The sequence below is a fragment of the Myotis myotis genome, unplaced genomic scaffold, assembly GCF_014108235.1.
Source record: "Myotis myotis isolate mMyoMyo1 unplaced genomic scaffold, mMyoMyo1.p scaffold_m19_p_9, whole genome shotgun sequence".
In the NCBI taxonomy this organism is placed as follows: domain Eukaryota; kingdom Metazoa; phylum Chordata; class Mammalia; order Chiroptera; family Vespertilionidae; genus Myotis; species Myotis myotis.
In genome coordinates, this window is record NW_023416401.1 from 47,590,728 (window position 1) to 47,616,731 (window position 26,004).

Sequence of the window (26,004 nt, forward strand, 5' to 3'; positions counted from 1 at the left end):
CAACAATTATTTTCATTTCTAAGCCTACAGAAGATTTTTAGTCAAAAATATATTACAAAATAATATTTAACAATTTTAAAAGGTTCAAGTGTGAATACATATTAAATGTAGTTGCAGGTTTGGGCTTGTTTGTTTTAACCAGGATTTTTTTTAAATGCCATCATATCTCTCTTTTTATCTCAGCTGTCTGACTCTCTCAGAACTTGGAATCATTTTATAGGCATGATTTCTCCATGTGGCAGAGAAAATGACAGCCAGAATCCATTAACTTAAACACATTTCTTTATTAACAACTCTGCTTCCTCCCCATGCCCCATACACCTGGAAAAGGGATTATTTCTGTACTGATGTCCTTGCTCAGTCTTTGGTCTCAGTTTCATCTTATAAACCAGTGGTCGGCAAGCCGCGGTTCACGAGCCACATGAGGCTCTTTGACCCCTTGAGTGTGGCTCTTCCACAGAATACCACGTGCGGGTGCACGCACAGTGCGATTGAAACTGCGTGGCCTGGCCCATGCGCAGAAGTCGGTTTTCGGAAAGGAGATCGATGAAACAAGGATACCAGACGAGTGTGGATGGGAGAGTTGGAAGGGGTCGACCTCAGCGAACGTACCTCAATCAGATTGAGGACGTTTTTAGCAAAGGTCAGCTTAGGAGTACCCTAATTAAGTTAATAACAATGTACTTACCTATACAGTTTAAGTTTAAAAAATTTGGCTCTCAAAAAAAATTTCAATCGTTGTACTGTTGATATTTGGCTCTGTTGACTAATGAGTTTGCCGACCACTGTTATAAACCAATGATGCGGGAAGATGTCATGCATGCTGGCTAGGCCCCTGCCATGCACCACGCTTTCCCAGGACCAGCAGGCATTTCAGACTCCCCAACTGTCAGATGAATTAGGCAAGAGCAGTTGACAGTCTCTTCAGAGTGATATGTATGGAAACCAGAAGTTTTCCACTTTGTAGAGAAGGGATAGTAGGAAGATAACAATGTGTCTACTCTGTTCGGGGCTGGTACACAGTAGAAAAAAAAAGGGGGTATTGGGCAAGAAAAAGGCATAAATAGGAACAAAGAAGCATAACAATATTCACATTGAAATAGGTCAATTTTGAAAGAAATATATTCCTATTAATGTTTATAAACTCATAATTAATAATACAATGTTTAAAATTAATCTTGATGGGTAAATGTAATTTTTCCAAAGCATGAAGGTGAGGGAGGAAGAGATTTAATTGCAAAGGGAAATGAACATATATAAAAACGTAAAAGAATGAATGGGTGTTGTATGCACAGGGGCTATGACATAGCTTTATGAGGTGGTGGTAGAATGGAGAAAGAAAATGTGATGCTGGAAGCTTCATTTGAATCTGGAGAGGTCTTTATTATTCCATACTTTAAGAATTTGAGATTTTCTAATAAATAACACATTCTTTTGGCATCTACCTAGGTACTAACATTTTAATTAAAGATGAGCCTACTCTACTGTATAATATGATATGGTCTAAGGGCTCTATTGGAGCTGTGTATAGAATATTTATGAGTTATAATGTAGTTGAAGACACAGTGCTCCAAAACATTTCAAATGTAGAGAACAATCACAGAGAACAAAAATTATACTATATTATCTAACTTGGCCCTATCTGGTTTGGTTCAGTGGATAGAGCATCAGCCTTGCAGACTGAAGGGTCCTGGGTTCGATTCCAGTCAAGGGCACATGCGAGGTTGCAGGCTTGATCCCAGTAGGGGGCATGCAGGAGGCAGCCGATTAATGATTCTCATCATTAGTGTTTCTCTCTCTCTCCCTCTCCCTTCCTCTCTGAAATCAATTATATATATATATATATATAATTTGTAGCTTTATTTTTACATTAGAAACACCTTTGCTAAATAAATAATATCCAATTAACAATTCTGCAACAGAAAATAACTTAAGATTCTGATCATGAAAGTGAAGTTTCTTCTTCAACTTATTCTTCTATGAATTTTTGTTTTATGTTGTTTAACTCTTGATACATGAGATTCATTTCATAGTGTGAAGTTTTAGCCATATGATGAAGACATGACCCTGTGATCAGAAATAGAATTTATAAAGTTGTGTGGGAAAGAAATTAAATTATAAGCTTGACTAACTCATATTGTTGAAAGATTTGGCTAAGGGAATTTAAGAAATGAGTTTATTTTCTTGTTTGTTTGAATCAGTCTTTTCTTGGAAAATTATAAAGGTTCTTAATATACTTATTTTTTATCCAGCAAGGGAAGTAGGGCTCTTCCATTAAATATTTCTGTGTTACTGTCTATGAAATTTGAATATGAATCTAAGTATTTATAGTCTATAATATTTCTTGAAATAAAAATGAAGGTGGAAGAAAATGATAAAAACCAATAAAATCAGGCATACATTATTTGACATTTTTATCAATAATTGACATGCTATTGGTTTTGAAGTTAGATCTGTCTTTTTTGGCCCCATACTCTTACCCTGTCTGCTGTATACACTGAGCAAAAGACTTCATCTCTGAAGCTTAAGCACCTCATATATAAAATTTAGGAAATAGAAACTCTTTTACAGTTATTGGAAAATAAAATGAGATAAATCACACATTGGATCAACATTCTTTTTCAATTGTTTTTAAAATGGAACCAAACATAAAAATATTTTATAAAATACTTATATTTTAATTATAACATAGTTTATTTTAATTAATATTCACAGGTAAAATTATTAAAAATAAAACCTAAAAATGTTTAGTTAATAGGTATACTTGTATTAGGATGATGGAAAAAATTAGACCGTTTCTTGCTTTGAAGTAACTTAGAATCCAGTTGGCACAATAAATAAAAATAGGGCAGTGGGAAATAAAAAAGGTGTAGTGACAATGAACATGATTACATAAATTTTATGATATCTAGTGTTATAGGCTTTCAGAAGGATGCTTTGATTGGGTTGTTAGAGGAAAAGGAATACTATCATATAGGTGGCAAATCTATGAAAGCAACATTTGAGTATTTACAGGGATTATTTGGGGTTTGTTTATAAATATTAAATTTTTTCAGTATTCAATAGCTGATACATTTTCATATACATTTGAATTATCAACATAGAAAAAATAATACTTTGCTTAATATTTAATACTAAAATAAAATATCTGACATTTAGTGATATTCTAAGAGCTTTGTATGAAATATCTTATTTAATCATTACAAGTACCTTTTGCTATGTGGTGTATCATGATTCTTGTTTCCCAGGAAATGAAACTAAAGCCACAATGTTTAAGTTACATACATGAGGTTTCCAAACTAGGAAACAGTAAAGTCACTTACAAATACTATCAAGTGGAAGGCTGTACCATGACTAGTGAATCATCTGTATGTCTTATGCCATAAGAAGATATAGGTTGGGAAATAAAACTAAGTAAATCAGTGGGGACGGGGGAAGAGCCTATTTTGATTATGTGGAATGTTTCCTGGCTTTATCATACATTTGAAAGCAGTTACACAATTTAAATAAAATATGAATAACAGGTTAAAGTGCTGTGTGTAGCTTATTCTTAATTTAGACTCTGACCTATCTATATATCTATAGTTTAACAATATAACACATATTCACCTTTATGTGTTGTTGATACCTTGATAGGGCTTAAAAGTTATTACAAGTTTACTTGTCTCCATCTTCACAGTTTTCAAATATATTTTGAAAGAAAGTTAAGGGAATCATTTTCCCTATATGTCATTGCCTTAAAAGTTTATGATGAAATACCCAGTCAGCACCATTTCTTTATTGAAGGCTTTCAGATAAGTTAAAAGGAAAAAAAAAAATCTCAAAAGGGGGTTAAATCAATGCTACTCCTCATCCGAATGGTGAGTCATTCTGGTAATTATTTGTAAAAGATCTCATTGCAAGGCGGCAACGCTTTTCAACTTTCTGTCTATTAAGCATTACTCTGGAAAGACTCAGTCACATCTGTAAAAAATAATTCTGAACTCATGCCATTACAGAACAGCTTGAGGCATATTATCAATGTACTTGCAAACAAAGGATTCCAATTCACAGTGTGCTTTGCTGTGGTAGCAATCAATGTATCTTCCAAGGTAAAGTGAGTCTCCATGGAGCTATTCAGGAATATGATGCAAGTCTTAAATTCTCCATCTCTGTTGCATAGGGGTGTATGTTTCCCCAAATTTGATTAATCATAGTAATGTAAAATACTAGATATTCAGAAAATATTAAGGAACTTAAGAACTTGGTCTGCCAGCCTTGTGTCTATAGTCTAGACACTCATATCTGACATTCCATTCTCTGTTCAACAGTAACTCCCATGGTGTGACAAAAGAAAGCATGTCTGTCACACTTAGCAGTGTTCATGCCACATATTACTTGATAATGTGGACATTCAATAAATATTCGAGTAACTAAATGAATTTGTTTTGGTTACTGAAATCTTACATACTCTCTTTTGCCTCCATGCCTTTCAATTACAAAGCAGGACGTATAGACTAAATATTAAGCATATGTAACTGCATGAGCAGTGACCAATCAAAAAGAATGCTGGCGTATTTAGAAGTGCATGGGCCAAAATAGAAGCCAGCCCACACCAGCTGACTCTCACATGACTGTCTTTACCATTTTGGTACATTATCTTTATCCCATTTTGCTTGTCTATTCTGCATTTATGATTTATGTCTAAACTTAGCTCTGACTTAGCATGTCCTTTTGATTTGGGTTGTTTTATTGAGCAAAGTGATTGCTTTCTCCGGGTTCTTGTCCCGATGGATTCGAACAATGAAGCCATGGACAAAAGGTGAAAAGTACAGAAATTTATTGCAAGCACACACTACCTCTAAAACCTTAATTCTAAATTCTAAGCCTAAGACTCCCTCCTGGATGGACCGAGGGGCCCCTAAGAAGGGTGACTGCTGCTTTCTTTGTCCTGAGTCATGAGATAGGCTAGAGACCCCCCTTTTCTATCTTGGGACCTTCGCCCTATACTCAGCTTTCACGACCCCCACTCCCTCACTTTCCTACTTTGTTTATTTGTTATGTTGGAGTCACTTTTGATTTATCTTATTGCTCTCCCAGTTGTGTTGGCAGAGAAAGCCTTATAGCTCTCCCAGCTACTCAGGTCTGGGCTACTTTTGGCCTAGCTTATGGTGACTTTAATTGCTCAGGCCAGAGTTACCCCTGTCTGTCCTCAGTTATGGCTGTCTTAATTGCTTAGGCCAGGTATATTTCTACTTGCCTGTGACATTTCTCTATCTTCAATACAAGTTAGATAAACACCCTGATGCCTTCAAGTCTCATTCCCTCCCATGGACCCTTTTCATTCCTCAGATTCCCTAAACTTCCCTACTTTACCCCTAAAACTCCTTTCACTTTGATTATGTGAGATGTTATTTGTTCACGTCATTTTCAAATGATTACTGAAGCACAATAAACATGCAATAAGCTACACGTATTTAAATTATAAATTTAGATTAAGTTTTGACACATAAATACACACACCTAATCCTTCTCCACAAACCAAAACCAAAACACTTCTATCACCTCCCAAAGTGTCCTGTAATTATGCTTTTCACCCACACATTCTGAGCCCCCAAGAAGGCAAGCACTGAACTTCTTTTTGTCACTGTAGATTACATTGAATTATTGAGTGGTTTGTATTATTGAATCATACGCCATGTATATATTTTGGCTGGCTTCTTTCATTCTGTATACTTATTTTGCAATTTATCCATGTAGTTGTGCACATGTATTTTGTTTGCTGAATAACATTCCACTGTATGGATATACCACAGTTTTAATCCTTTTACCTGACAATGAACATTTGGGCTTGATTCAAGTTTGTTTATAACAAATATAGCTACTATGAACATTTCTGTATAGTTTTCTTTTTTTTCTTAAAAAAATGCCTAAGAGTGAAATGACAAGTGCATGTTTAACTTTTTAAGAAGTTGGCAAACTGTTTTCCAAAGTGGTTGTGCCATTTTATATTTCCACCAGCATTCTTTGAGAATTCAAGATCAAGTCTGTTAGTGAAGAAGCGATAAGTCACCTGGGCTTTCTAGGTTCTTAGCTTTTTCAAATTAATTTGGAATTAGCTTGTCAATTTCATCAAAAATGCCTGCTGAAAATTTAATTGACATTTTCAAAAAATTAATGAATCAGGAATTGACAAAATAGGGCCCTCTTGCCAAACTACCTCAGGAGCCTGTTTTTGCCCATAGTTTCAGGAAACACTGCCATGTAAACATCATTTACATAATGTCTATGGCTATTTTCTTGCAATGGAGGCAGAGTTGAATTGTGATTGAGACTCTATGATTTGAAAATACTAAATATTTACTGTTTGGACTTATACAGGAAAGTTTACTGACCTCAGACAAATAAAAATTTGGAGGAAATTGGCATCTTAACAATATTTAGTCTTCCAACCCATTTATGTCTTTCATTAATTAGCAACACTTTTTAGTGTTGCACATAGTAATTAAAATTCTGTTCATAATATTTGCATCTATGTTCTGTTGGTTAAGGATCTATAGTTTTCTTTCCTATGATATATTTTTCTGATTTTAATCAATATTGCTGGCCTCATAGAATATTCGATAATATCAATTCAGTATAGTTGGCTCATGGTACTTATGTCCCCTTGCTAATTTTTGGTCTTCTAGCTTTGTCTAATAGTACCAGAAATTTCATTTTTTTTTTAGAGGTATGTTCAAGTTTCCAATATAATTGTTGGGGACTTCTCTATCATTTATTAATGGAAATGTCTTAAAATTTTCATCTATACAGTTACTGTGTGATAAAAAAGATCAATATTAGAGAACTAGACAGACATTTAGATTAGAAATTTGAATTTTTTTCCCTAAGTATCATGATAACAGTAATTCAGGAACATGGTTAAAATTCATTTGTTATGTAGTTTTTCCTCTGAAGACCTTGTAAGTACAATTCAAAAGATTTCCTACTCACTGTTTTTCAACTATAAAAATGCATATATTTGTGGTATAAAACATTTTCACTAGATAATAAAGGCTACTAAAATCCTGACAGAAAAGTTTACATAAATAACCTTTCAAAGAGAAAAATATTAATTTTCTGTATCAATATTATATTCAAGCTATAAGCTATAGGATAGTTTATTTTTACATTTTTGCATTTTTATCAAGGGATACTTAAATTAAAACTATGATATATATGCTTAACCTAAGTGCAAGAAAGGAAATAAAAACTCTATTGGTGATTCAGTCATTAAGAAATGTAATACAGAGAGTATGGAGCTTATAAAAATAGTTGAATATTGGAAATAATGTTCTTGTCCATGTACCTTAGAATTATTCCAGAACTGCAAGAAGCTATCCCTCAGATCTTATGCCAATGTGGCCTCTGAACACTAACAGGCTGGAGAAGGTGCACCCAAAGCTACAATCTTGAGTTTCATGAGTTACATGAAGAGACTATTTCTCTAGCCACCGTGGGCACTGTTGTCCAAAATAATCATTAGAAACCGATGCAAATCTATGAGCTTGGTAGACAATGGCAACTGCCACTAGTCCCAGAATGATCACTTCCCTCCTCAGTTCTGCTTTCTAAATCTCTGTAAATGCATCTAATTGATAGACAGTAATTCAAGTCTAAAACCTTATCCATAGAGTTGATAAAATGTAGCTTTTATTTTGTAAGCTTCTATAAAATATAAAGCTTAGCCGAGACAATGCCAGTATGTTTTGCATTATTATTTTCATTTCCATAGTCTACATGAAATGATGAGGGGTTGCTCTGAGAGAACCGAGATAGCCTTTGCAACTTAGGACCTCATTTAATGAAAGCTGGAAGCAGTGTTTTTCTTTCTATGCCCTTTTTTTCTTACCATTTTAGTATGGATTTATTTAAAACATTAGTGAAACAGTAGTTCCAGGGAAATTTGAATGGCAGTTTTAATATCCACAACAAGATCCTCCAATTACTCTGTATACAGAGTAACTTCTTTATTGTATACTTTAGTATTTGTTACCGGTACTATAACAAAGCAAACTTAGATTTCTTGATATAAAAAGAAGCATATGTTTTTGTCACTCTGAAATCTGTTTTTCACAAGTTGCCAGGCCACAAATTAGACATTTCTACCAAACAACATAAATGTTAATGTTCCCATAGTGACTGCATTCACACGACAGTTACCAGATTTTTCTTGCTTTTAAGGTGACATTTAAGTAATTCTGAAAGTAGTCACAGGAGAGTCAGACAGAGCAGAGCCTGTGTGATTTGAATAGTATTTGGATACTATATATATATGTCAATAAAGTTTACATAAACCAAAATGATTAAATATCTTTATTCCCCATTGTGGATATGAACAGGTTTGTTCATTTGCTGAACTATCCTAAACATATCAGAGATTGCCGTATTTACAGTGCTATGCCAAAATATAAACAGGTATCATAATTATTGTAATTAAAGTATATTATTAAGGATACATTGCAATACAAATAGACAGACAGACACTCATACATACACACATGAATGCAGAGACATACAAACACAGAAATCCCTCAAAAAGTTGTGCTTTGCAATAGATGTCAACTTTGAACCTAGGATTGGTTTGTTTTTATCCATTCAACTTTTTGATATACTTAAAGAGTAATTTAAATAAATTATCAATGTTAACATCATTTGATCCATAGATGTAAAAAAATGAAAAAACAAAGCTTTATTCGATAACATATCCTGATATTTAGTAATACACTCCATACAAATTAGTTTTTAGTAAAATTTTCATGAATAAATGTAAATAGTTATAGTATTTAGGTATTCCTTATTAATTAATCAATTTATTTTTATTTTAAATGTCTAGGAAATAACATTCTTACTTTTAGAAAGAAGATTGAAAGGGAATTTAGAAATCATGAAAACTCCTGATAGTTCATTTAAATATCTATATATACTGAAACGTGATCCTATCACTATGGGTTTCAGTTTTCTTATTTATAAAATATAAAGATAAAAAATGGTTATTAATATTATCTCTAAAACTCATTAAATAATGAAAATTTTATTCATGATTCATTTTATGTATTTGATATATTTTCAGCTTAAATGAAACTCCACAGTACCTTTTTAAAGAGCAAATGTTAACTCAGATGAAGGAATAACAGTTTGCAAATGTTGCCATTATACTATAAAAATCACATGACTTATTACAAGTGCTTAACACTTTCCTATATTTCTGAGACTTAAAAAATAGTAACGTGAAAAAGCAATAAATATACATATATTCATATTCCTATAATATTGGTGTCTGGCACACAAAAGCAATAAGTAAATGTTTACAAAAACAATTAGATAATTCATGCATGGAGAAATAAAAGTCTCTGAAAATTCTCTTACCCAAAATAAGTATAAAATTTTATAAAATTGTAAAAACAAGCAAAAAAAAAAATCCAAAAACATGGTTACTGCTTTGGAAAACAACAGATTTAGAAGCATTTATTCCAGAAAACATCTGTATTTGGGGCTAAGAATGACAGGTATCTTCAGCTTTTTGCCTGAGCTTGTTCTTCCCTACTCCTTGCTAATAACTAGGTGACAAAGGTGACTTAAAACAAAGGGTGAAATTTTCCCAGCAGCATTGTCAAAAAATAGCAGCAAATATGTCAGCAAAACTGGGAACATAACCGAAGCCTGAAATTGAGGTCCTGGTTCAGTTAAGTAGCTGACAACCCAGAAATTTCTTGAAATGAACTTACAAACAAGAGCTTTTTCAAAGGGTTAAATAAGCTCTCCACCGAATCCTGACTAACTGGTAGAGTATACATTTGCACAGGGGAGACACATTAAGGCCTGTCATAAACTTAAAGCCAAGCCAAGTTGGAGGACTGGTTGAACTTTAAATGTACTTCTCAACCCACCTCCAATTAATGGAGAGAAGGAGAAGCCTTACAAACTCACTTGTATTCATTGGTGGTTCACTAAAATGTACAGACTTGAGGACAATTCCTAGGAAGCCAGGAAGGGGACAAAACAAACAAAAAACACAACCATAAAAATCATAGATAACAGTTACACAACATGGAGGAGAGAGATCCCAGCCTTTTAGTCTTGCCAAAAATATTAAAAATAAGAAAATAAAAATAAATCCTTATAGTGAAAAATAAAATCTAAGGTGCTGTATTCTAAAATTTTCAGTTTTAGACAATAAAATGGCCTAAATATCAGGAAAAAAATCAAAAGTGAATGTAAGCTCATTCTAAATGAGAGCAGATAATTTAGCAGTAAAAAAAAAACCCCAAACACAAAACTGTAAGAGTTGTAAATGTAGTCAAAAATTGAATAAAATTATAGAAGATGTAAAGAAAATTTGAATCTACTATTACAATAAGTAGGGAATAGTCAGAAAATTATAAAGTAAAAAGAATGTAAATTCTAAAATTTAAAATTACAAAAATTAAAATGAACATTTACTAAAATTTAAGAAATTTACTTTCTACAGAAGATTTGAACTGGCAGAATAAAGAATAGTAATCTTGGAGAAAATACAATAAAATTATCCAATATAAATAATAAAGAGGGAAAAAAATGAAAAACTAACAGAGAATGAGCAACCTATGGGGCAATGTCAAGGGTCCCAACACATAGGTAATGCATCATTTGAATAGGAGAGAGAGAAACAAACAAAAATTATATTTGAAAAAATAATGGCCCCAAACTTCTAAGACTTGATGTGAAACTTTTAAATATTTTTTTTTTTATTGATTTCGGAGAGAAAAGGAGACGGAGAGAAAGACAGAAACATCAGTGATGAGATCATTGATCTGCTGCCTCCTGCATGGCCCTTACTGGGGATCGAGCCTACAACCGGGGCATGTACCCGGACCGGGAAATTGAACTGTGACTTCCTGGTTCATGGGTCATTGCTCCCCCCTGAGCCACACTGGCCAGGCTGATGTGAAGCTTTTAATCCTTAGTTCAAAGAAGCTCATCAAGAACACAAATATGCCGAAACCGGTTTGGCTCAGTGGATAGAGTATCGGCCTGCGGACTGAGAGGTCCCGGGTTCGATTCCGGTGAAGGGCATGTACCTGGGTTGCGGGCACATCCCCGGTGGGGGATGTGCAGGAGGCAGCTGATCGATGTTTCTCTCTCATCGATGTTTCTAACTCTCTCTCTCTCTCTCTCCCTTCCTCTCTGTGAAAAATCAATAAAAAATGTATTAAAAAAAAAAAAAAGAAAAAGAACACAAATAGGATAAGGACAGAGATTTCCATCTAGACATGTCATTAATTTCTGAAATCCAGAGAGAAAATGTGGTAAATATAAAGGGGGAAATAATAATTAATACATGGGAATAATACAATTACTGCTTACTTCTCATCAGAAACATTGGAGGCCAGTGACAGTAGAATACCATCCAACATCCTGAAAGAAAAAAAGGGCGTTGACTAAGATGCTTATGCCCTTGAAAAATATCTTTCAAAAATTAAGGAAGAATAGGGCATCTGCCAATAAACAAAAACTGAGAATTCATTATTAGGATACCTAATTGTTTAAAAATCCAGAATTGCAAGACTGGATAAAAGAGAAAAGCCAACACATACTGTCAGCCTCTTAAAAACAAAACAAAACACAAAACATTTTTCTAAATTTTGTGGGCATCACCTTAAATCATACAGAGATCTCATAAAAGTGCCTTACACCTACACCAGCTGGTCTATCATATATAACTGTGGTCCCTACAGTAGGCATTCATTATTGTGTTTTGTAAAAGAACCATTCAAAGTTAAGTAACATTTCTATGTATTAGTATTTGTACGTGTGTTTGGCTATTTAAATCTTATCACAAAAAAATAAATATAAGAATATCATGCCAACTTTAGGTAAGGTAAATTTTGACTATTAAAATATCCTATATAATAAAGAGGTAATATAACTGGCATGCATCACAAGATGGCTGTGCCCCCAGTGGAGGCAGGGTTCCCATAAGGAGCCGTAAGGAGCAAATCAGCAGGGACCTGAGGCTGCGTGGCACTGGGCCTGGGTGGGGGACCTGAGGCTGTGCCCCCGCCTGGCAGGGCTTGACAAGGGACCTCAGGTCACACCTCTTTGCCCCGGCGCCAAGCTGGGGGTCCGAAGGCTGCACCCTCCACCCGGAAAGTCTTGACAGTGGCCCTGAGGCTGCACCCCTTGCAGGAGTAGCTGAGGCTGCTTCCTCCGCCTGGTGCCAGGCAACCTGATGGTTCACCCCCTGCTTGCCGGGGGTGGGGCTTGCCGGTCTGGATCTCACCCAATGGGGTTGGGGCCGGCCAGGTCTGGGTCTCGTACAATTTCAAGGTGCATGCGGGTAGGCGGGGACTTGACTCTGGGTCCGATGGCGTGCCCCAGACTCTCACAGTAGGAAGATTTTCATATACATTTTACTAATTTTCTTTCATCTCTGACACTTCTAATATAGAGACAGGGAAAATACAATATTAAAATATTTCCTCTAATTAATTCCCTTTAATGTGCATGAATTTCGTGTACCAAGCCACTAGTGATAAATAATAATAGAATCACCCAAGATCTGCTCCTAGAAGGTTTGGTAGCTGAAATTCAAGCTTTAGACTTTCTACCATCAAATTTTGTATTCTTCTGCAACATGATGCCTTCTAAAGTAAGTGCTTTGCACATGAATGGTGAGAGACAAGGCATCTGCATAATATTATTTATAATCAATAAATTTATAATATCAATAAATGTCTCAATCCTGAATTAAGAACTAAAATGATTCTGATAATAAAACTTACAAAGTATCAATTTGAGAACTATAAATAACAGAGAAAATTGTTTTCAAATAGGCTGTGCTTTTTCCATTTTCCTAAGGCCCCCATCTATTCATTAGGAAAGTTTTTAAATAAGAATAGATTTAAAGGGATGACTATTATCAAGGTCAACTGTTTAAGTGTTCCAACTATACACCACATATTGCGCTATGTTAAACTATGATCCTAACATTTGCTTCAGGCCACATTCAAAACTCTGCTGAATAATCATTTCTACCTGTAATGCATTTGCTAATTGGTAAAATATGTCCTTGTCAATTGGGCTCATTCTAAACTATTTTCAATTCATTAACTGAAAATATTGAGTTGATTTTCGTCAAATTGCCATAAATTTTCCTTAACTCATTGAAATTTGAACTTATACCTGTCCTCTTAAAAAAATGTTATTTTATCACAAACCAATAGACATCCACATTTGCAAATCTTATTGAGGATAATGAGGATACTTTCAGTCTTTTTTACATGAAAGTTTGGGGGTGAGAATAATACATTCAATTTTAATGTATGATCTTATTACTAATTGGTTCTAAAATTGTGAACATAGTGTTGTAATTCCAGCAGATATCTTGTACGCTGCAGAAGATGGGTGCTCTGAATGTCCTGTATGTTCCTTCATATTTTGTTTTCCTCTCTTTAGTTTGACATAGAGAAATGTAAACCTCAAAATTGAGTTGTATTTTGCCTCTATCCTTTCTAACTCTTTTTCCTATATGGAATTCTAACATGATAGCTGAAGCTTCGTTAGCATTCTGAATTATGAGATGAACTTGAATTTCAAAATTATGCACTATTGTTGGGACAGTAGAAATGTAGAAGGAATCTGGGGCCCTGATGATCATAGAACTTTAATCCTAGACAACTTTTATCCTTGTTTCTGTGTTATCCTGCTGAAGTGATTTATTTTTGGTTTTACATTATATGCATTGAATCATAATATAAAAATAGAGAAAGCCATATACAATGAAGACACAATAATTTTAGCCTCAGACTTTTTTGTAGCCACTCTTGATGCTAGGACATAGCATGAGGATCAGATCTTCAGAGACCTCATTTAGAGAGATAAAATGCAGCTTGTGAAGTTTAGATACATATTTTCTTGTAAAAATCAAAGCTACAGAGTCATTCATAGTCATGAGTTAATTTAAATATTTTAGCAGCCATGAGGTTTCCTTGAACAAAATTATAGTTAAAAAATAGAGGGAACAAAACATGTAGTTTGAAAATAAAAATAAAATGGTTACTAAAACACTATTTAAACATAGAATTAGAAATTATATGACAAAGTAATAAATGATACAAAATAAAATATTATTAATGAGAAATGAAGAATGATGTATATATACATAAATTTATGCACACATGGAATATCAGTAAAGTTGTAGAAGATTCTGACACTATCAACCAAGCTTACCTAATTAACATTTATAACAGGCCAACAACTATGCAATATATAATAGTTTCAAGTACATTAGCAACACTTACAAATAATCACTTTGAGTCACAAAAAAAGTCTTAATAAATGTTAAAATTTTGAAATAATCTAAAGTATACTGTATTCTTGTATTTAATATAACTGTAGTCTCTGGCCATAATTAATTATAAATGAGAAACTGATAAAATCCACAATTATCTGTGCATAAAGGAATCCACTCTTAAATAACTTCAAGGTCAAAAGAGGAATCATAGGGACATTTAAAAACATTTCAAACTGAACGAAAATGAACATAGAACATATCACAATTAGTAGACAGACTTTTACTTAGAATAAAGCCTGCTTTGCGAAAAAAACCCTTCTGATTCATCAGTGAGAAAAAAATACGTAATTGATAATTTCATATTTCTTATTCCCACTGGAAACCTGAAGTTAGAAAGTAATAAGTAATCTGAACTCCAAAAAGGTTTAAATTCTTTCAAGCAGGGAAAGGACATACATGTTTTCTCACCTATGACAGAGCACAAGGAAATCTGAAGCTTTTCTGGCCACAATATAAGCAGGTAAAATAAAATTTAACTGAGCTAAAAGTCAAATGGGAGCTAATAAACCTAGAATTGCTGGGGGCACTTAGCTACTGCCCTCACTCACAGTTCTGCATCCCTTGAAATCTCATTCCTACTGGATGCTTGAGGGACAAATGGAATTCAAGTGACTCAGATGTACAGAGGGATGATTGGCAACTGTTAGGGGACAGGCATAAAACATCTCTCAGTTCTTCAGTCCTTCTTTTTACCAAGCAAATGTCTTTATTTATTCTCTGGGGTTGGAGCAACCAACATTTGGCCTGTGGAACTCAAAGAAGCTAACCACAGTTTACAGACAAGATAAAACAGCACTGACTGCTTCTCCAAACTTGTTCTTGTATACAGCTGAAGGGCTCCATCACTGGGGAATGCTCCAAGAAGGTGACCACTTGGTGCTGGAGGGGAGATAGGCACAAAACCCTAACAATTACCCGCATCCAGCATTCCTATAAAACCGCGATTTTCAATCTTTTTCTTCTCATGGCACACATAAGCTAATTACTAAAATTCTGCAGCACACCTAAACATATTTTTTGCCACTCTGAAAAATGATAATTTTGATTCATTCACACCGGATGGCTATTGTTAGTTGGCTGTTGTCATTGTTTTATTTGATAATCTAAGTTACAAGAAGTCAGTGACCCTGACTAAATAGTCAAGTATTGCATGTTTTAAAAATTCTTGCAGTATACCAGTTGAAAATTGCTGCAATAAAGAAAACACACACACACAAAACAAAAAAAAAAAAAACACACAACAACAACAGAGGGTCAGTACTCTTTGGAGATAATTAGAACCTTTGAATATGAAGGATGTCAGCAATTATTCTACCCATCATGATATTGTCTATAAAGCAAATCTTCAGTTGCTGGGAGGGGCATCATGACCACTCACCTGCAAGGCACAGGCAAAGACTATGGCGTTAGGAAGGTTAAAGAGAAATTCTCTACAATGGATGGAAAGGCAAGAATCCATCTTGGGCCTAACATTCTATATTTATATGATTTAAATGATATGAGCAGTACAGGAAATCCCACCCAACACCAACTACAGATACAAGGCTGAGTTTGACTAAGTTGGGGATGGGAGTGTAGGAATGCTGCAAAAGGCACACCTCCAAGTCCAGGTGCACAGAGCCTTCTAAGAATGAGAAAGCAAAAGACTGGACCAGAAATAAAGATTAATCTGTGCCCTCCCAATATCAAGTGTTATATAATCGAAAGCCAGGGAAGGCCAAGTGCAGAGCTTTCCAACTCTGAGAAAAACTGTCTAGCACTCCAGCTGCTATTTAAGCGCTTAGCCTAGCACTAGAGGTATTTGAAACCTGTAACAGTTGGAAAGCAACCACAGCCATAAAAACAACTATAACAAACTAACCCAATTACAGACTCTTGGCTCAATCACCCACTCTAATGGCCTGATGAAATACCTGGGTGCCTTACCAAGGTTCACTCTACTTACCACACATTTTATCATTCTACTGCAATAATGGCATTTGGTCAAAATTTGTGAACATACAACAGAGTGAAAAATTGAATCCCATTTTCAAGAGCTAAAGCAATCAACAAAACCAGACTCAGAAATTATCAAGATGTTGCCATTTTCAAACGAGGAATTTAAAATAACCATCATTATTATTTTCTAAGGTCTAGTAAAAAGAGGTCAATATGAATGATACATGGAGGATTTCATCAGAGAGAAGAAAATATTAAGAAAGTGTCAAATAAAAATTCTGAAAATTTAAAAACAATGATATTTGGCATAGACAATTCCACTGACTGGCTTATCAGGAGAATTGAAACAGCTGAAAAAAGAATTAATAAACTTGAAAATGACTTAATAAAGTTAGTAATTACCCAAACAAAACACAATGTGGAGTAAAGAGTTAAAAAACAAACAAACCCAGGAGGTATGGACCACTCTCATGTGCCGTAATATATGGGTAGATAAAAATGTCACAATGAGGGAAATAAGTAATAATATGAGGAAGAATGTAGTGATACCGGCTAGTAATTTCCCCCAAATCAATGGGTGTGAGAGAGGATAAATCTTAGATAAAATAAGAAAATCACTAAATGAAATAAAAAGAAAAATTGAACTTAATATTTTTTAAATTTCTCCTTGTAAAAAAACACTGTTATGAGAATGAAAACCAAGACAAACAATGGTAGAAAATACTTTAAAATCACACATCTGATAAAGACCTTATGTCCAGAAAATATAAAGAACTCTCAAAACACAATAATAAGAAAAGAATGAGGCAAATTTTTAAAAATGTCGCCAACTCACACATCTGTCATGTTTTTGGCAGTGGTGCTGCTAGCGCCTTTTGCTGTTGCTCATGAAGGCTAAAATTACATTTTTTCTGGCAGATCATTACTTACATCTACCACACCTAATTTTAAATTGCAGATCCTTAGCATAAGCCCAATTATTTGAAAAACTCAGAGACAAACTTGAATAAAGAGTACAGACATAGAATTTAGAAACATTCCTTAATTATTTTAGAAGTTCATGCATCACACCCAGTGGAAAAAAGTAGGTATATCTTCCCCAAAATTACTGCAGTAAGAGCAGACCATCCCTAAGTTAAAAATGTGTGTGTGTTTATGTAGTGGATACTAATATAATATAATTAATTCAGTATCTATTAGATAGTCACAAAAAACTTACTGAACCGTAGGTCATGTAGTGGTGGGAAATAATTTATCATCTACACGTCTGAGTTCTTAGCTTAGGACCCGTAAAATAAAAGGCAAATAAAACAGAGACAAGAGAAACTAAGGTGTTGGCATAGATAAACACCGGGAAATTGCTGCCTCCCACAACAACTTCAAAAAAAACAACTTCAAAAAAAACAACATAAAGACAAAACGGACATCATCCAGAACTACAGGAAAGCTGGCTGAGTGGAAATTCTACAACTAGAAGGGAAAAAAAGCACACTGAGAGCCAGAGGAGCTGCAGAAGTAAAGTGCAGAGGTACGGAGGTGTACGCAGAAAGGGCTGGCAACTGAGGACGCAGCGCATGTGGAGAGGGCTGGAAAATGAAGACGCGACCCACATGGAGAGGGCTGGAGACTGAGGATGCAGTTGTCTTTTTCAATAGGGAGGGTGACACAAGCTCCCAACTGCTCTGAACTCCAGTTCCAGGTGAGTCTCTGGAGACCCAGACTCATACGGGGAGAAATTGAACTGTCTGGCATCGGGCTAAACTCGAGGGCGGCTTTCTCTTAGAGGTGCTTGCAGTGATCACTGGGACACTGAGACACGGGGCCTCTTAGGGTAGGACAGGGGAGCAGCCATAGCTGCTTGCTCTGCCCTGCTGATCCCCTGAGACCCCATTGAACCCAAGCTGTGCACAGAGGCTTTTGCATATGAAAGGGGCTGGCACCTGAGGACGCGGCTGTCTTTTTGAATCTGGAGGGAGTCACAAGCTCCTGACTGCTCTGAACTCCGGTTCCGGGAAGTCTCTGGGGACCCAGGACTCATACGGGGAGAAACTGGACTGTCTGGCAGCGGGCAGAACTCGGAAGTTGAGGTCGGCTTTCCCTCAGAGGTGCTTGCAGCAATTACTGGGACACTGAGACGCGTGGCCCCTTAGGGCAGGGCTGAGAATCCGCCATAGCTGCTTGCTCCACCCTTTGATTCCCTGAGACCCCGCCCCACCCAGGCTGCGGCAGAGGCTTTTGCATATGAATGCCCCGGCCCTTTGCAACCTGAAAATTACCTAACTGCAGCTGGGCCAGACAGACCCAGAACTTCCAAGAGAAGGCCCAAGGCCCCACAGCGGCTTGCATTGCTTCACAGCTGGGCCTCATCAGGGTACCTCCAAACTCCAAAAAAGGAAGGGGAATCTGCAGTTCTCTTCGTAGCTCCTGCCGGGTAACCTCAGGCAGAGGCTAAATTAGCACCTCCTTAGATCCAAGAGCCAGTGTACCCAGTGGTCAGAGGGGGACCATCCAGATTACTACTCCTCATTTCCATAAGGGACACACTCAGGGTGCAGACTCAGTGAGCACCAAAACCCCAAGTCTTGCCCCAGAAGGGTGTCTTCAGCACAGAAGTTCTCCCACTGCAGACAGAGCTGATTCTCACTGCCAATTGGCCTGGAGGTTAATTCCTCCCAGTGATCCTACAACAATCACGGCATAACTACAATAAGACTGTGAAAAAAGCCCACAAGGGGGTACACCAAGAGTGTCCACCTCAGGTAACTGGGGAGGCTGAGCCACTGGGCCCTACAGGACACCTAGCACATAAAACCACTCTACCAACACAGGGAAGCATAAAAAATGCAGAGACAAAGAAACAGGTCACAAATGACAGAAATGAAGGAAAGGAAACGACTGGATATAGAGTTCAAAACCACGTTTATAAGGTTTTTCAAGAATTTTATGGAAACCGCCGATAAATTTAGTGAGATCCTCGATAAATCTAGTGAGACTCTCGAGGATATGAAAAAGGACCAACTAGAAATTAAGCATACACTGACTGAAATAAAGAATAATATACAGAGATCCAACAGCAGACAAGAGGATCCCAAGAATCAAGTCAAAGATTTGAAATATGAAGAAACAAAAAAGAACCAACCGAAAAATAAAAAAGAAAAAAGATTCCAAAAATATGAAGATAGTGTAAGGAGCCTCTGGGACAACTTCAAGCGTACCAACATCAGAATTATAGGGGTACCAGAAGAAGAGAGAGGGCAAGATATTGAAAACCTATTTGAAGAAATAATGACAGAAAACTTCCCCTACCTGGTCAAAGAAATAGACTTACAAGTCCAGGAAGCACAGAGAACCCCAAACAAAAGGAACCCAAAGAGGACCACACCAAGACACATCATAATTAAAATGCCAAGAGCAGAAGACAAAGAGAGAATCTTAAAAGCAGCAAGAGAAAGACAGTCAGTTACCTACAAGGGAATACCCATACGACTGTCAGCTGATTTCTCAACAGAAACTTTGCAGGCCAGAGGGAGTGGCAAGAAATATTCAAAGTGATGAATGCCAAGAACCTACAACCAAGATTACTTTATCCAGCAAAGCTATCATTCAGAATAGAAGGTCAGATAAAGAGCTTCACAGATAAGAAAACGCTAAAGGAGTTCATCACCACCAAACCAGCATTATATGAAATGCTGAAAGGTATTCTTTAAGAAGAGGAAGAAGAAAAAGGAACTCTTACCATTTGTCACATCATTGATGGAACTGGAGAGCGGATAAATACCACAGGATCTCACTCATTTGTGGAATATAATGGACAACATAAACTGATGAACAAGGACTGATCCAGAGACGAAGAGGCATTGATTGGACTGTCGGGCCTTGGAGGGAAGGTAGTGGAGGGTGGTGGTAAGGGGGAAAGATCAACCAAAGGACTTATATGCAAGCATATAGGCCTAACCAATGGACACGGACAACGGGGGGGGGGGGGGTGAGGGCATGAGCGGGGGGGGGGGTTGGGGGCGGGGGGAGGCGGGTAGAGGGTAACATGGGGATAAGGACACATATGTAATATCTTAATCAATAAAAAATATATTAAAAAAAAACAGAGACAAATGGAAGTTTATTAACATGTATACTTTATGTATACATGGAAAATACTTAGGGGAAAATAAGTAACTCCCCAACGTGTTTTATAATTCAGGATTAAAGGTCTTAACAGAGAAAGTTAAGAGGGTATGTTGACCCTTTGCGGAGAGTAAAATAATTTGGGGAAAGATGACTGGTTTCCTTAGAAGCATAGATCAGAAGTTTGAGAACATTAAAAGATAAACTGAGACATATTAAGAATTCTAAGAGTTGATTTGAGCAAAAAACCTATTCAACTTGGACAGCACAAAACTGGAGTGGTTAGGAGCCCTACCTGAACAAGAGCCAGGGGAGAGACACAGAGAGAAAGTGCAGAAGCAAAGAAAGAAAATGATTGAATGACCTTGGCTTTAAACCTAGTTGGCTGTAATTGCTTGTCCTTAGGTTTCTGATTTCCTGAGCATGGGGCATTTACATGCTGAGATTATTAGTTCACTTACATAGGGCCACCACGGTCTCCTTATTTAATTAATTGAACAATTGTTTGTGACAAAGTTTGCTTGAGTGTGGTGCTGACTTGAGTCCCCTCTCTGGTGATCAGAGTCATCTTCCCTGGTTGATGCAACTCCCTGGAGGAGATTTAGGATAACTGAGTTCATTTGGAGGGTCTGTCTTTAGCAGAGAAGAGAGTTCCAAGAAAGCCTCTTCCTGCTTTTACTGTTTTTTGGGTACCTTCAGCTCAAAATAATCAAAATGCCAAAGTAACATTACGCTGAAGTGTGTGCGCGTTCTGCTATCCTTCAGTTGATAGAAAAAGGCAACTTTTTTTTTTTACATGTGGCATTAGGAGAGCATTTTACCACATATGTGTGAATGGCTGGTATTGCATCTCCTATCTGAGAATTTTCTATATGAAACCTACAGTTGGACTTAATTATAAATGGATACATATTCATCAAGAGTGTATGATTCTAATTCTCAATTATACCAACGTATCTTGTTTTCTGTTAAAAAGATAAAACAAATTAGGTTTTCCTCCCATATCCAATTGAGAGTAAATATATAGAGAACAATAGGGCTCCATTCATTTATTCATGCAATTAAGAGCTTTTGTGCTCCTGCTGTGTGTTGTGCTAAAGACAGATGACAGAAGGAGGAAGAGACTAAGGCTTCTTGCCAGACTTACAGTCTAGAAAGGACAATACACATTAAAGGCAGCATGAAAAAGTAATGCCTAATTATACTCATGAACACTGAGAGAAATGAGAACTAGATGGTGCCAATGAGACAGTGTGATGACAGGATGAAACCTTGTTTGGGTGACAGAAAAGCAATGACTTTCAGTCAGAAACTTGAAAGATGTGTTCCTGTGAGCTGAGCATCCAGGTAAAGATGAGGAGGAAGGGACAGACACACAGAAGCCCGAAAGTCGAAAGTTGAAATTAGTCTCCTTGAGATGAAAGGGAATGAAAAAAATTGCAGGGCGTGAGGGTGTTCCATATGCCTTTTTTATATGTTGAATAGGTAAGTAGAATGTTAGGCAACTTGGTTATAACACATTAGAGATGAGTCTAGCAGAAGCAAAGGCACATTGCATTGCCACAGTCTCCTTTGACCAATAAAAAAGGCAGGAGCTTAATAAAACTATGGGAAACTGTCACGAAGCAACAGCTTAGTTGTCCTGGACTTCACAGAAGGCGTTACTCTTGTGCCCTTGCAAATGCCCCTAAGGAAATTAAGCACTGAAAATGCATATTAGCTTTCAAGAGTAAAGTAGTTTTGAATTAATTTATTAGTATGTTGACATTCGAAAAGAAAAACAGACCTATTTTTCTCTTCCAGTATATTCAGATTTCCAATGGATTTAGCTAGCAGTTGTCATGCTTATTAAACACACACTTGTATTGTTTTTGGAAAATGTCATCTAAATATTTAGAATTAGAGAGAAATTGATAGTGGAAAAAGCAAATTATTTTCCCCTGAAAGTGGAGCCTACTGCTGCCAGGAATTTATCATCTTGACTTTAGAATTGATAGATTGGATATAATTTCTGTCTGAAACATAGGCTAATAGGTCAAGCATATTTCCCTCAGCCAAGTTATCACAGCATCATAATAAAATCCACTGTGTTCTGGACAAACAAGGTCATGATTTTCTACCCAAAACCCCATCTTTGGTGTTGCATTCCAGTTCCTTATTTATTTCATTTAATTTGTTTCTATTTCACTTAGAAGAAGTGGTGACATAAAATAGTAAAAGATAGCAGAAGACAGAAAGTATGTTATAAGCCATTCATGATGAGAACATATGGTTTATCAGCATCAAGAGAAAACATAAGCCTCAACTTATCTTTGCAAAATTAGAGTATGTGTGATGCCTCAATGAGATAGAAAACCCACATTTCTTACACTTTCTGTGTTTCATTGTTACTTCTCTCGTGTCTGTACCAATACGCATTATTTACTACTTGCTGTTCAGTCAACATTATTTCAGGTGCTTTTAGGAAATAATTGGTCTCTGTACTCAAGACATTTATACTCAGGTAATAATAGCATAGGACTAAGAAATAATTTGAGAATTCTAGAATATATATTTAGCACTATTCAATTTACTATATTATCAAGAACTAAGTGGCATAAAGGGGCATTTTTTAAAGCATCACAGAAAGAGTATGATCCCCTGAAATACTTATAAGGTACAGTACAGCCATTACTCTAGTGTGACACATGGACACAGGCATGCGTGTGTGTATGAGAGAGAGAGACAGACACAGAGACAGAGAGACAGACAGAGAAAGACCTCTGAATTTTAGTAATGCACCCATATGGCAGTTTGAAATGATAAATAGCTCAGGGTTATGGGAGAGTAGACAAGTGCCTGTGCAAAAATGAGTGACAGTGTGTTACAGTTTGATGGACATGAGGGATATTCATAGATACTATGAAATAAAAAGATTTCAAAGTTAAATCTACAATGTTCACCAAAGATTTGGAACAGATGGCAAATGTTCCAGAACCCAGAATATGAGGCCAAGCTGCAGAAGCTTAGAAACCAGACAGGAGCTGAGATAGGGCATCAGTAGGCAAAATTCTATAACTATAGAGGTTGGACCCTCTACCTTGCCTCTTCATGGAAGCAAATCTGTCTACTTACCTCTGTGGCCATTATAAAGGAAGTGAGCATGATACCTTATAGTAAATGAGAATATGCTTTGCAAACTGGCTAACCTGTGTGCAACACAAAGTGCCATCTCTTACTGGCTTAGAAATCTGGAACAATTTGCTTAGTGTCTGCAAATATGAAACACTTTGCTGTAGAAAAATGATGATATCTATCTCCTAAGGTTGCATTTTAACAAAATGTATGTGAAGTACTCCCATAGTGTTATATAGTAGCTAATTAAATAATAAAACTTTCCAGCTTGCCTCTCTTTCAATATTTACATTTTTGCCCAAGGCAAAAGTTATTCATGTCTATGTCTACCACCTTTTCCAATTTGTCATCATCTCTGGCCTGGAAAACTACATAAACATCCTATCTGGCTTCTCTGCACATAGAATTTGGCACCTAAAATCTATTCACAGGGCAGCAAGAGAAAGTCTGTCATAAAAGCAACCATATCACCCCCACTAAACTGCATGAAAACTTTCCAATGGCTCCACTTTGCCCAAAGAATAAAATTCAAAGTCCCCACCATGAAAATGTCCTTTAAAAGGGAGTGTTTGTTCTTTTTCCATTCCTTTGACTTCTGCTTCCCCTCTACCTTTCTTACCATTATCAACACACCCAGTTCTGTCCCAAAGTGGAGAATTCTCACTGAAACACTTTTTCCCCAGATCTTGTTTTTCAGACTTATTTTTCAACTTCTTTTTTGTCTCCCTCTCTCCCTCTTCTCCTATTTTCCCCTAATCACATATAAGTTTAAATATCATCTCACTCGGGCTTTCCTTACTACTCAGACCTACTTGGCTGACATTACCCAGACATTCCTTATATCCATTTCATTTAATTTCCCATCTTCACTCTTTTTTTTCTTTTCTCTTTTGCCCATCGATAGAATGCACTCCTTAGGAGCGCAAAGAGAAAGGTTCTTGTGAATCTTGTTCACCATATTGTTCTAACACCAAGAGAGGACCGGGATCATCATAAGCACTCAATAAATACCTGACGAATGAATGAATTAATGAAATGTAAATAAGACTTCTGTAATATACTGATATTTCTTATTGTTTAATGTTACAGTCAGATGGTTCCTTAGAGATTACTGACCCCCTCACTCTAAATATGACAAAACCGAAACCTAGAAATTAAATACTTCACCTAAGACACCCTAGATCAGTGGTTCTCAACCTTCCTAATGCTGTGACCCTTTAATAAAGTTCCTCATGTTGTGGTGACCCTCAACCATAAAATTATTTTTGTTGCTACTTCATAACTGTAATTTTGCTACTGTTATGAACCGTAATGTAAATATCTGATATGCAGGATGTATTTAGGTGACCCCTGTGGAAGGAGAACCGCTGCTCTAGATTGAAGTGAAGTTAAAATGTGAATCTAGTGAGTTTCAATTCATTGCTATTTTCCTATGTTAGATGATACTGTATATTGTTTCTTTTTATTTGCTTAAAACTATCCAAATACTTAAACTACGAAGCAAGTTTTTATTGAATTAATGTCAGAAGTGAAGGTATATTTGTAAATTATATGAATAGTGATCATAAATGAATCAGGCTGGAACATAGGACTCACTCAGATATCTTCATCAGTTATCAGAACCAGGCTAAAGAGTGAAAGAGGAACCAGAACAAAAGAGGAAATTAAAACTTTGAAAGTAGTATTGTTTCTTACTATTTACATGCAAAACAAAAAACTCAAAACATTTCTAAGTTTACATGCCAAAACATCAAATATTCAAGTCCTTTTTAGTTACTTTTATAGAAATACTAGAGGTCTGGTGCACAAATTCGTGCATGGGTGGGATCCTTCCAACTGGCTGGCGATCGGGGTCAATCAGGGCCATCTCGCCCAGTCCCGATCAGGGCTGATCGGGGCCATTGGCTGGGAAGGGACCACGGGAAGGACCGTGGGAAGATTCCAGGGCATGTCCAGCCCTGTCTTACCCAGTCCCAATTGGCTGGACCCCAGCAGCAAGCTAACCTACCAGTCGGAGCATCTGCCCCCTGGTGGTCAGTGCACATCATAGCAATTGGTCAGTCAACCACTCAATTGGACACTTAGCATATTAGGCTTTTATATATATAGATGTTTGTTTATAATTGACAGTTATTATTCATATTTTCCTTTCTCTGTTTAAAATTCCATTTTATTTTGATAATCATTGCCTTATCATGGAAAATGCCTTGTGAGCATATGGCAAAGATGTTACCAAAAGAATAAATAGTTGTGGGTTTTGTTGTTGTTGTTGTTTTGTTTGTTTGTTTTGTTTTTAATTAATCCTCACCAGAGGATATTTTTTTCATTTATTTTTTTAGAGAGAGTGAAGGGGAGGGAGAAAGGGAGGAAGAGAGAGAAAGAGAGAGAGAAGGAGAGGGAAACATTGATGTGAGAGAGACACATCTATTGGTTGCCACCGCACATTTCCAGGATCAAGCCTGCAAATAAGGTACTTA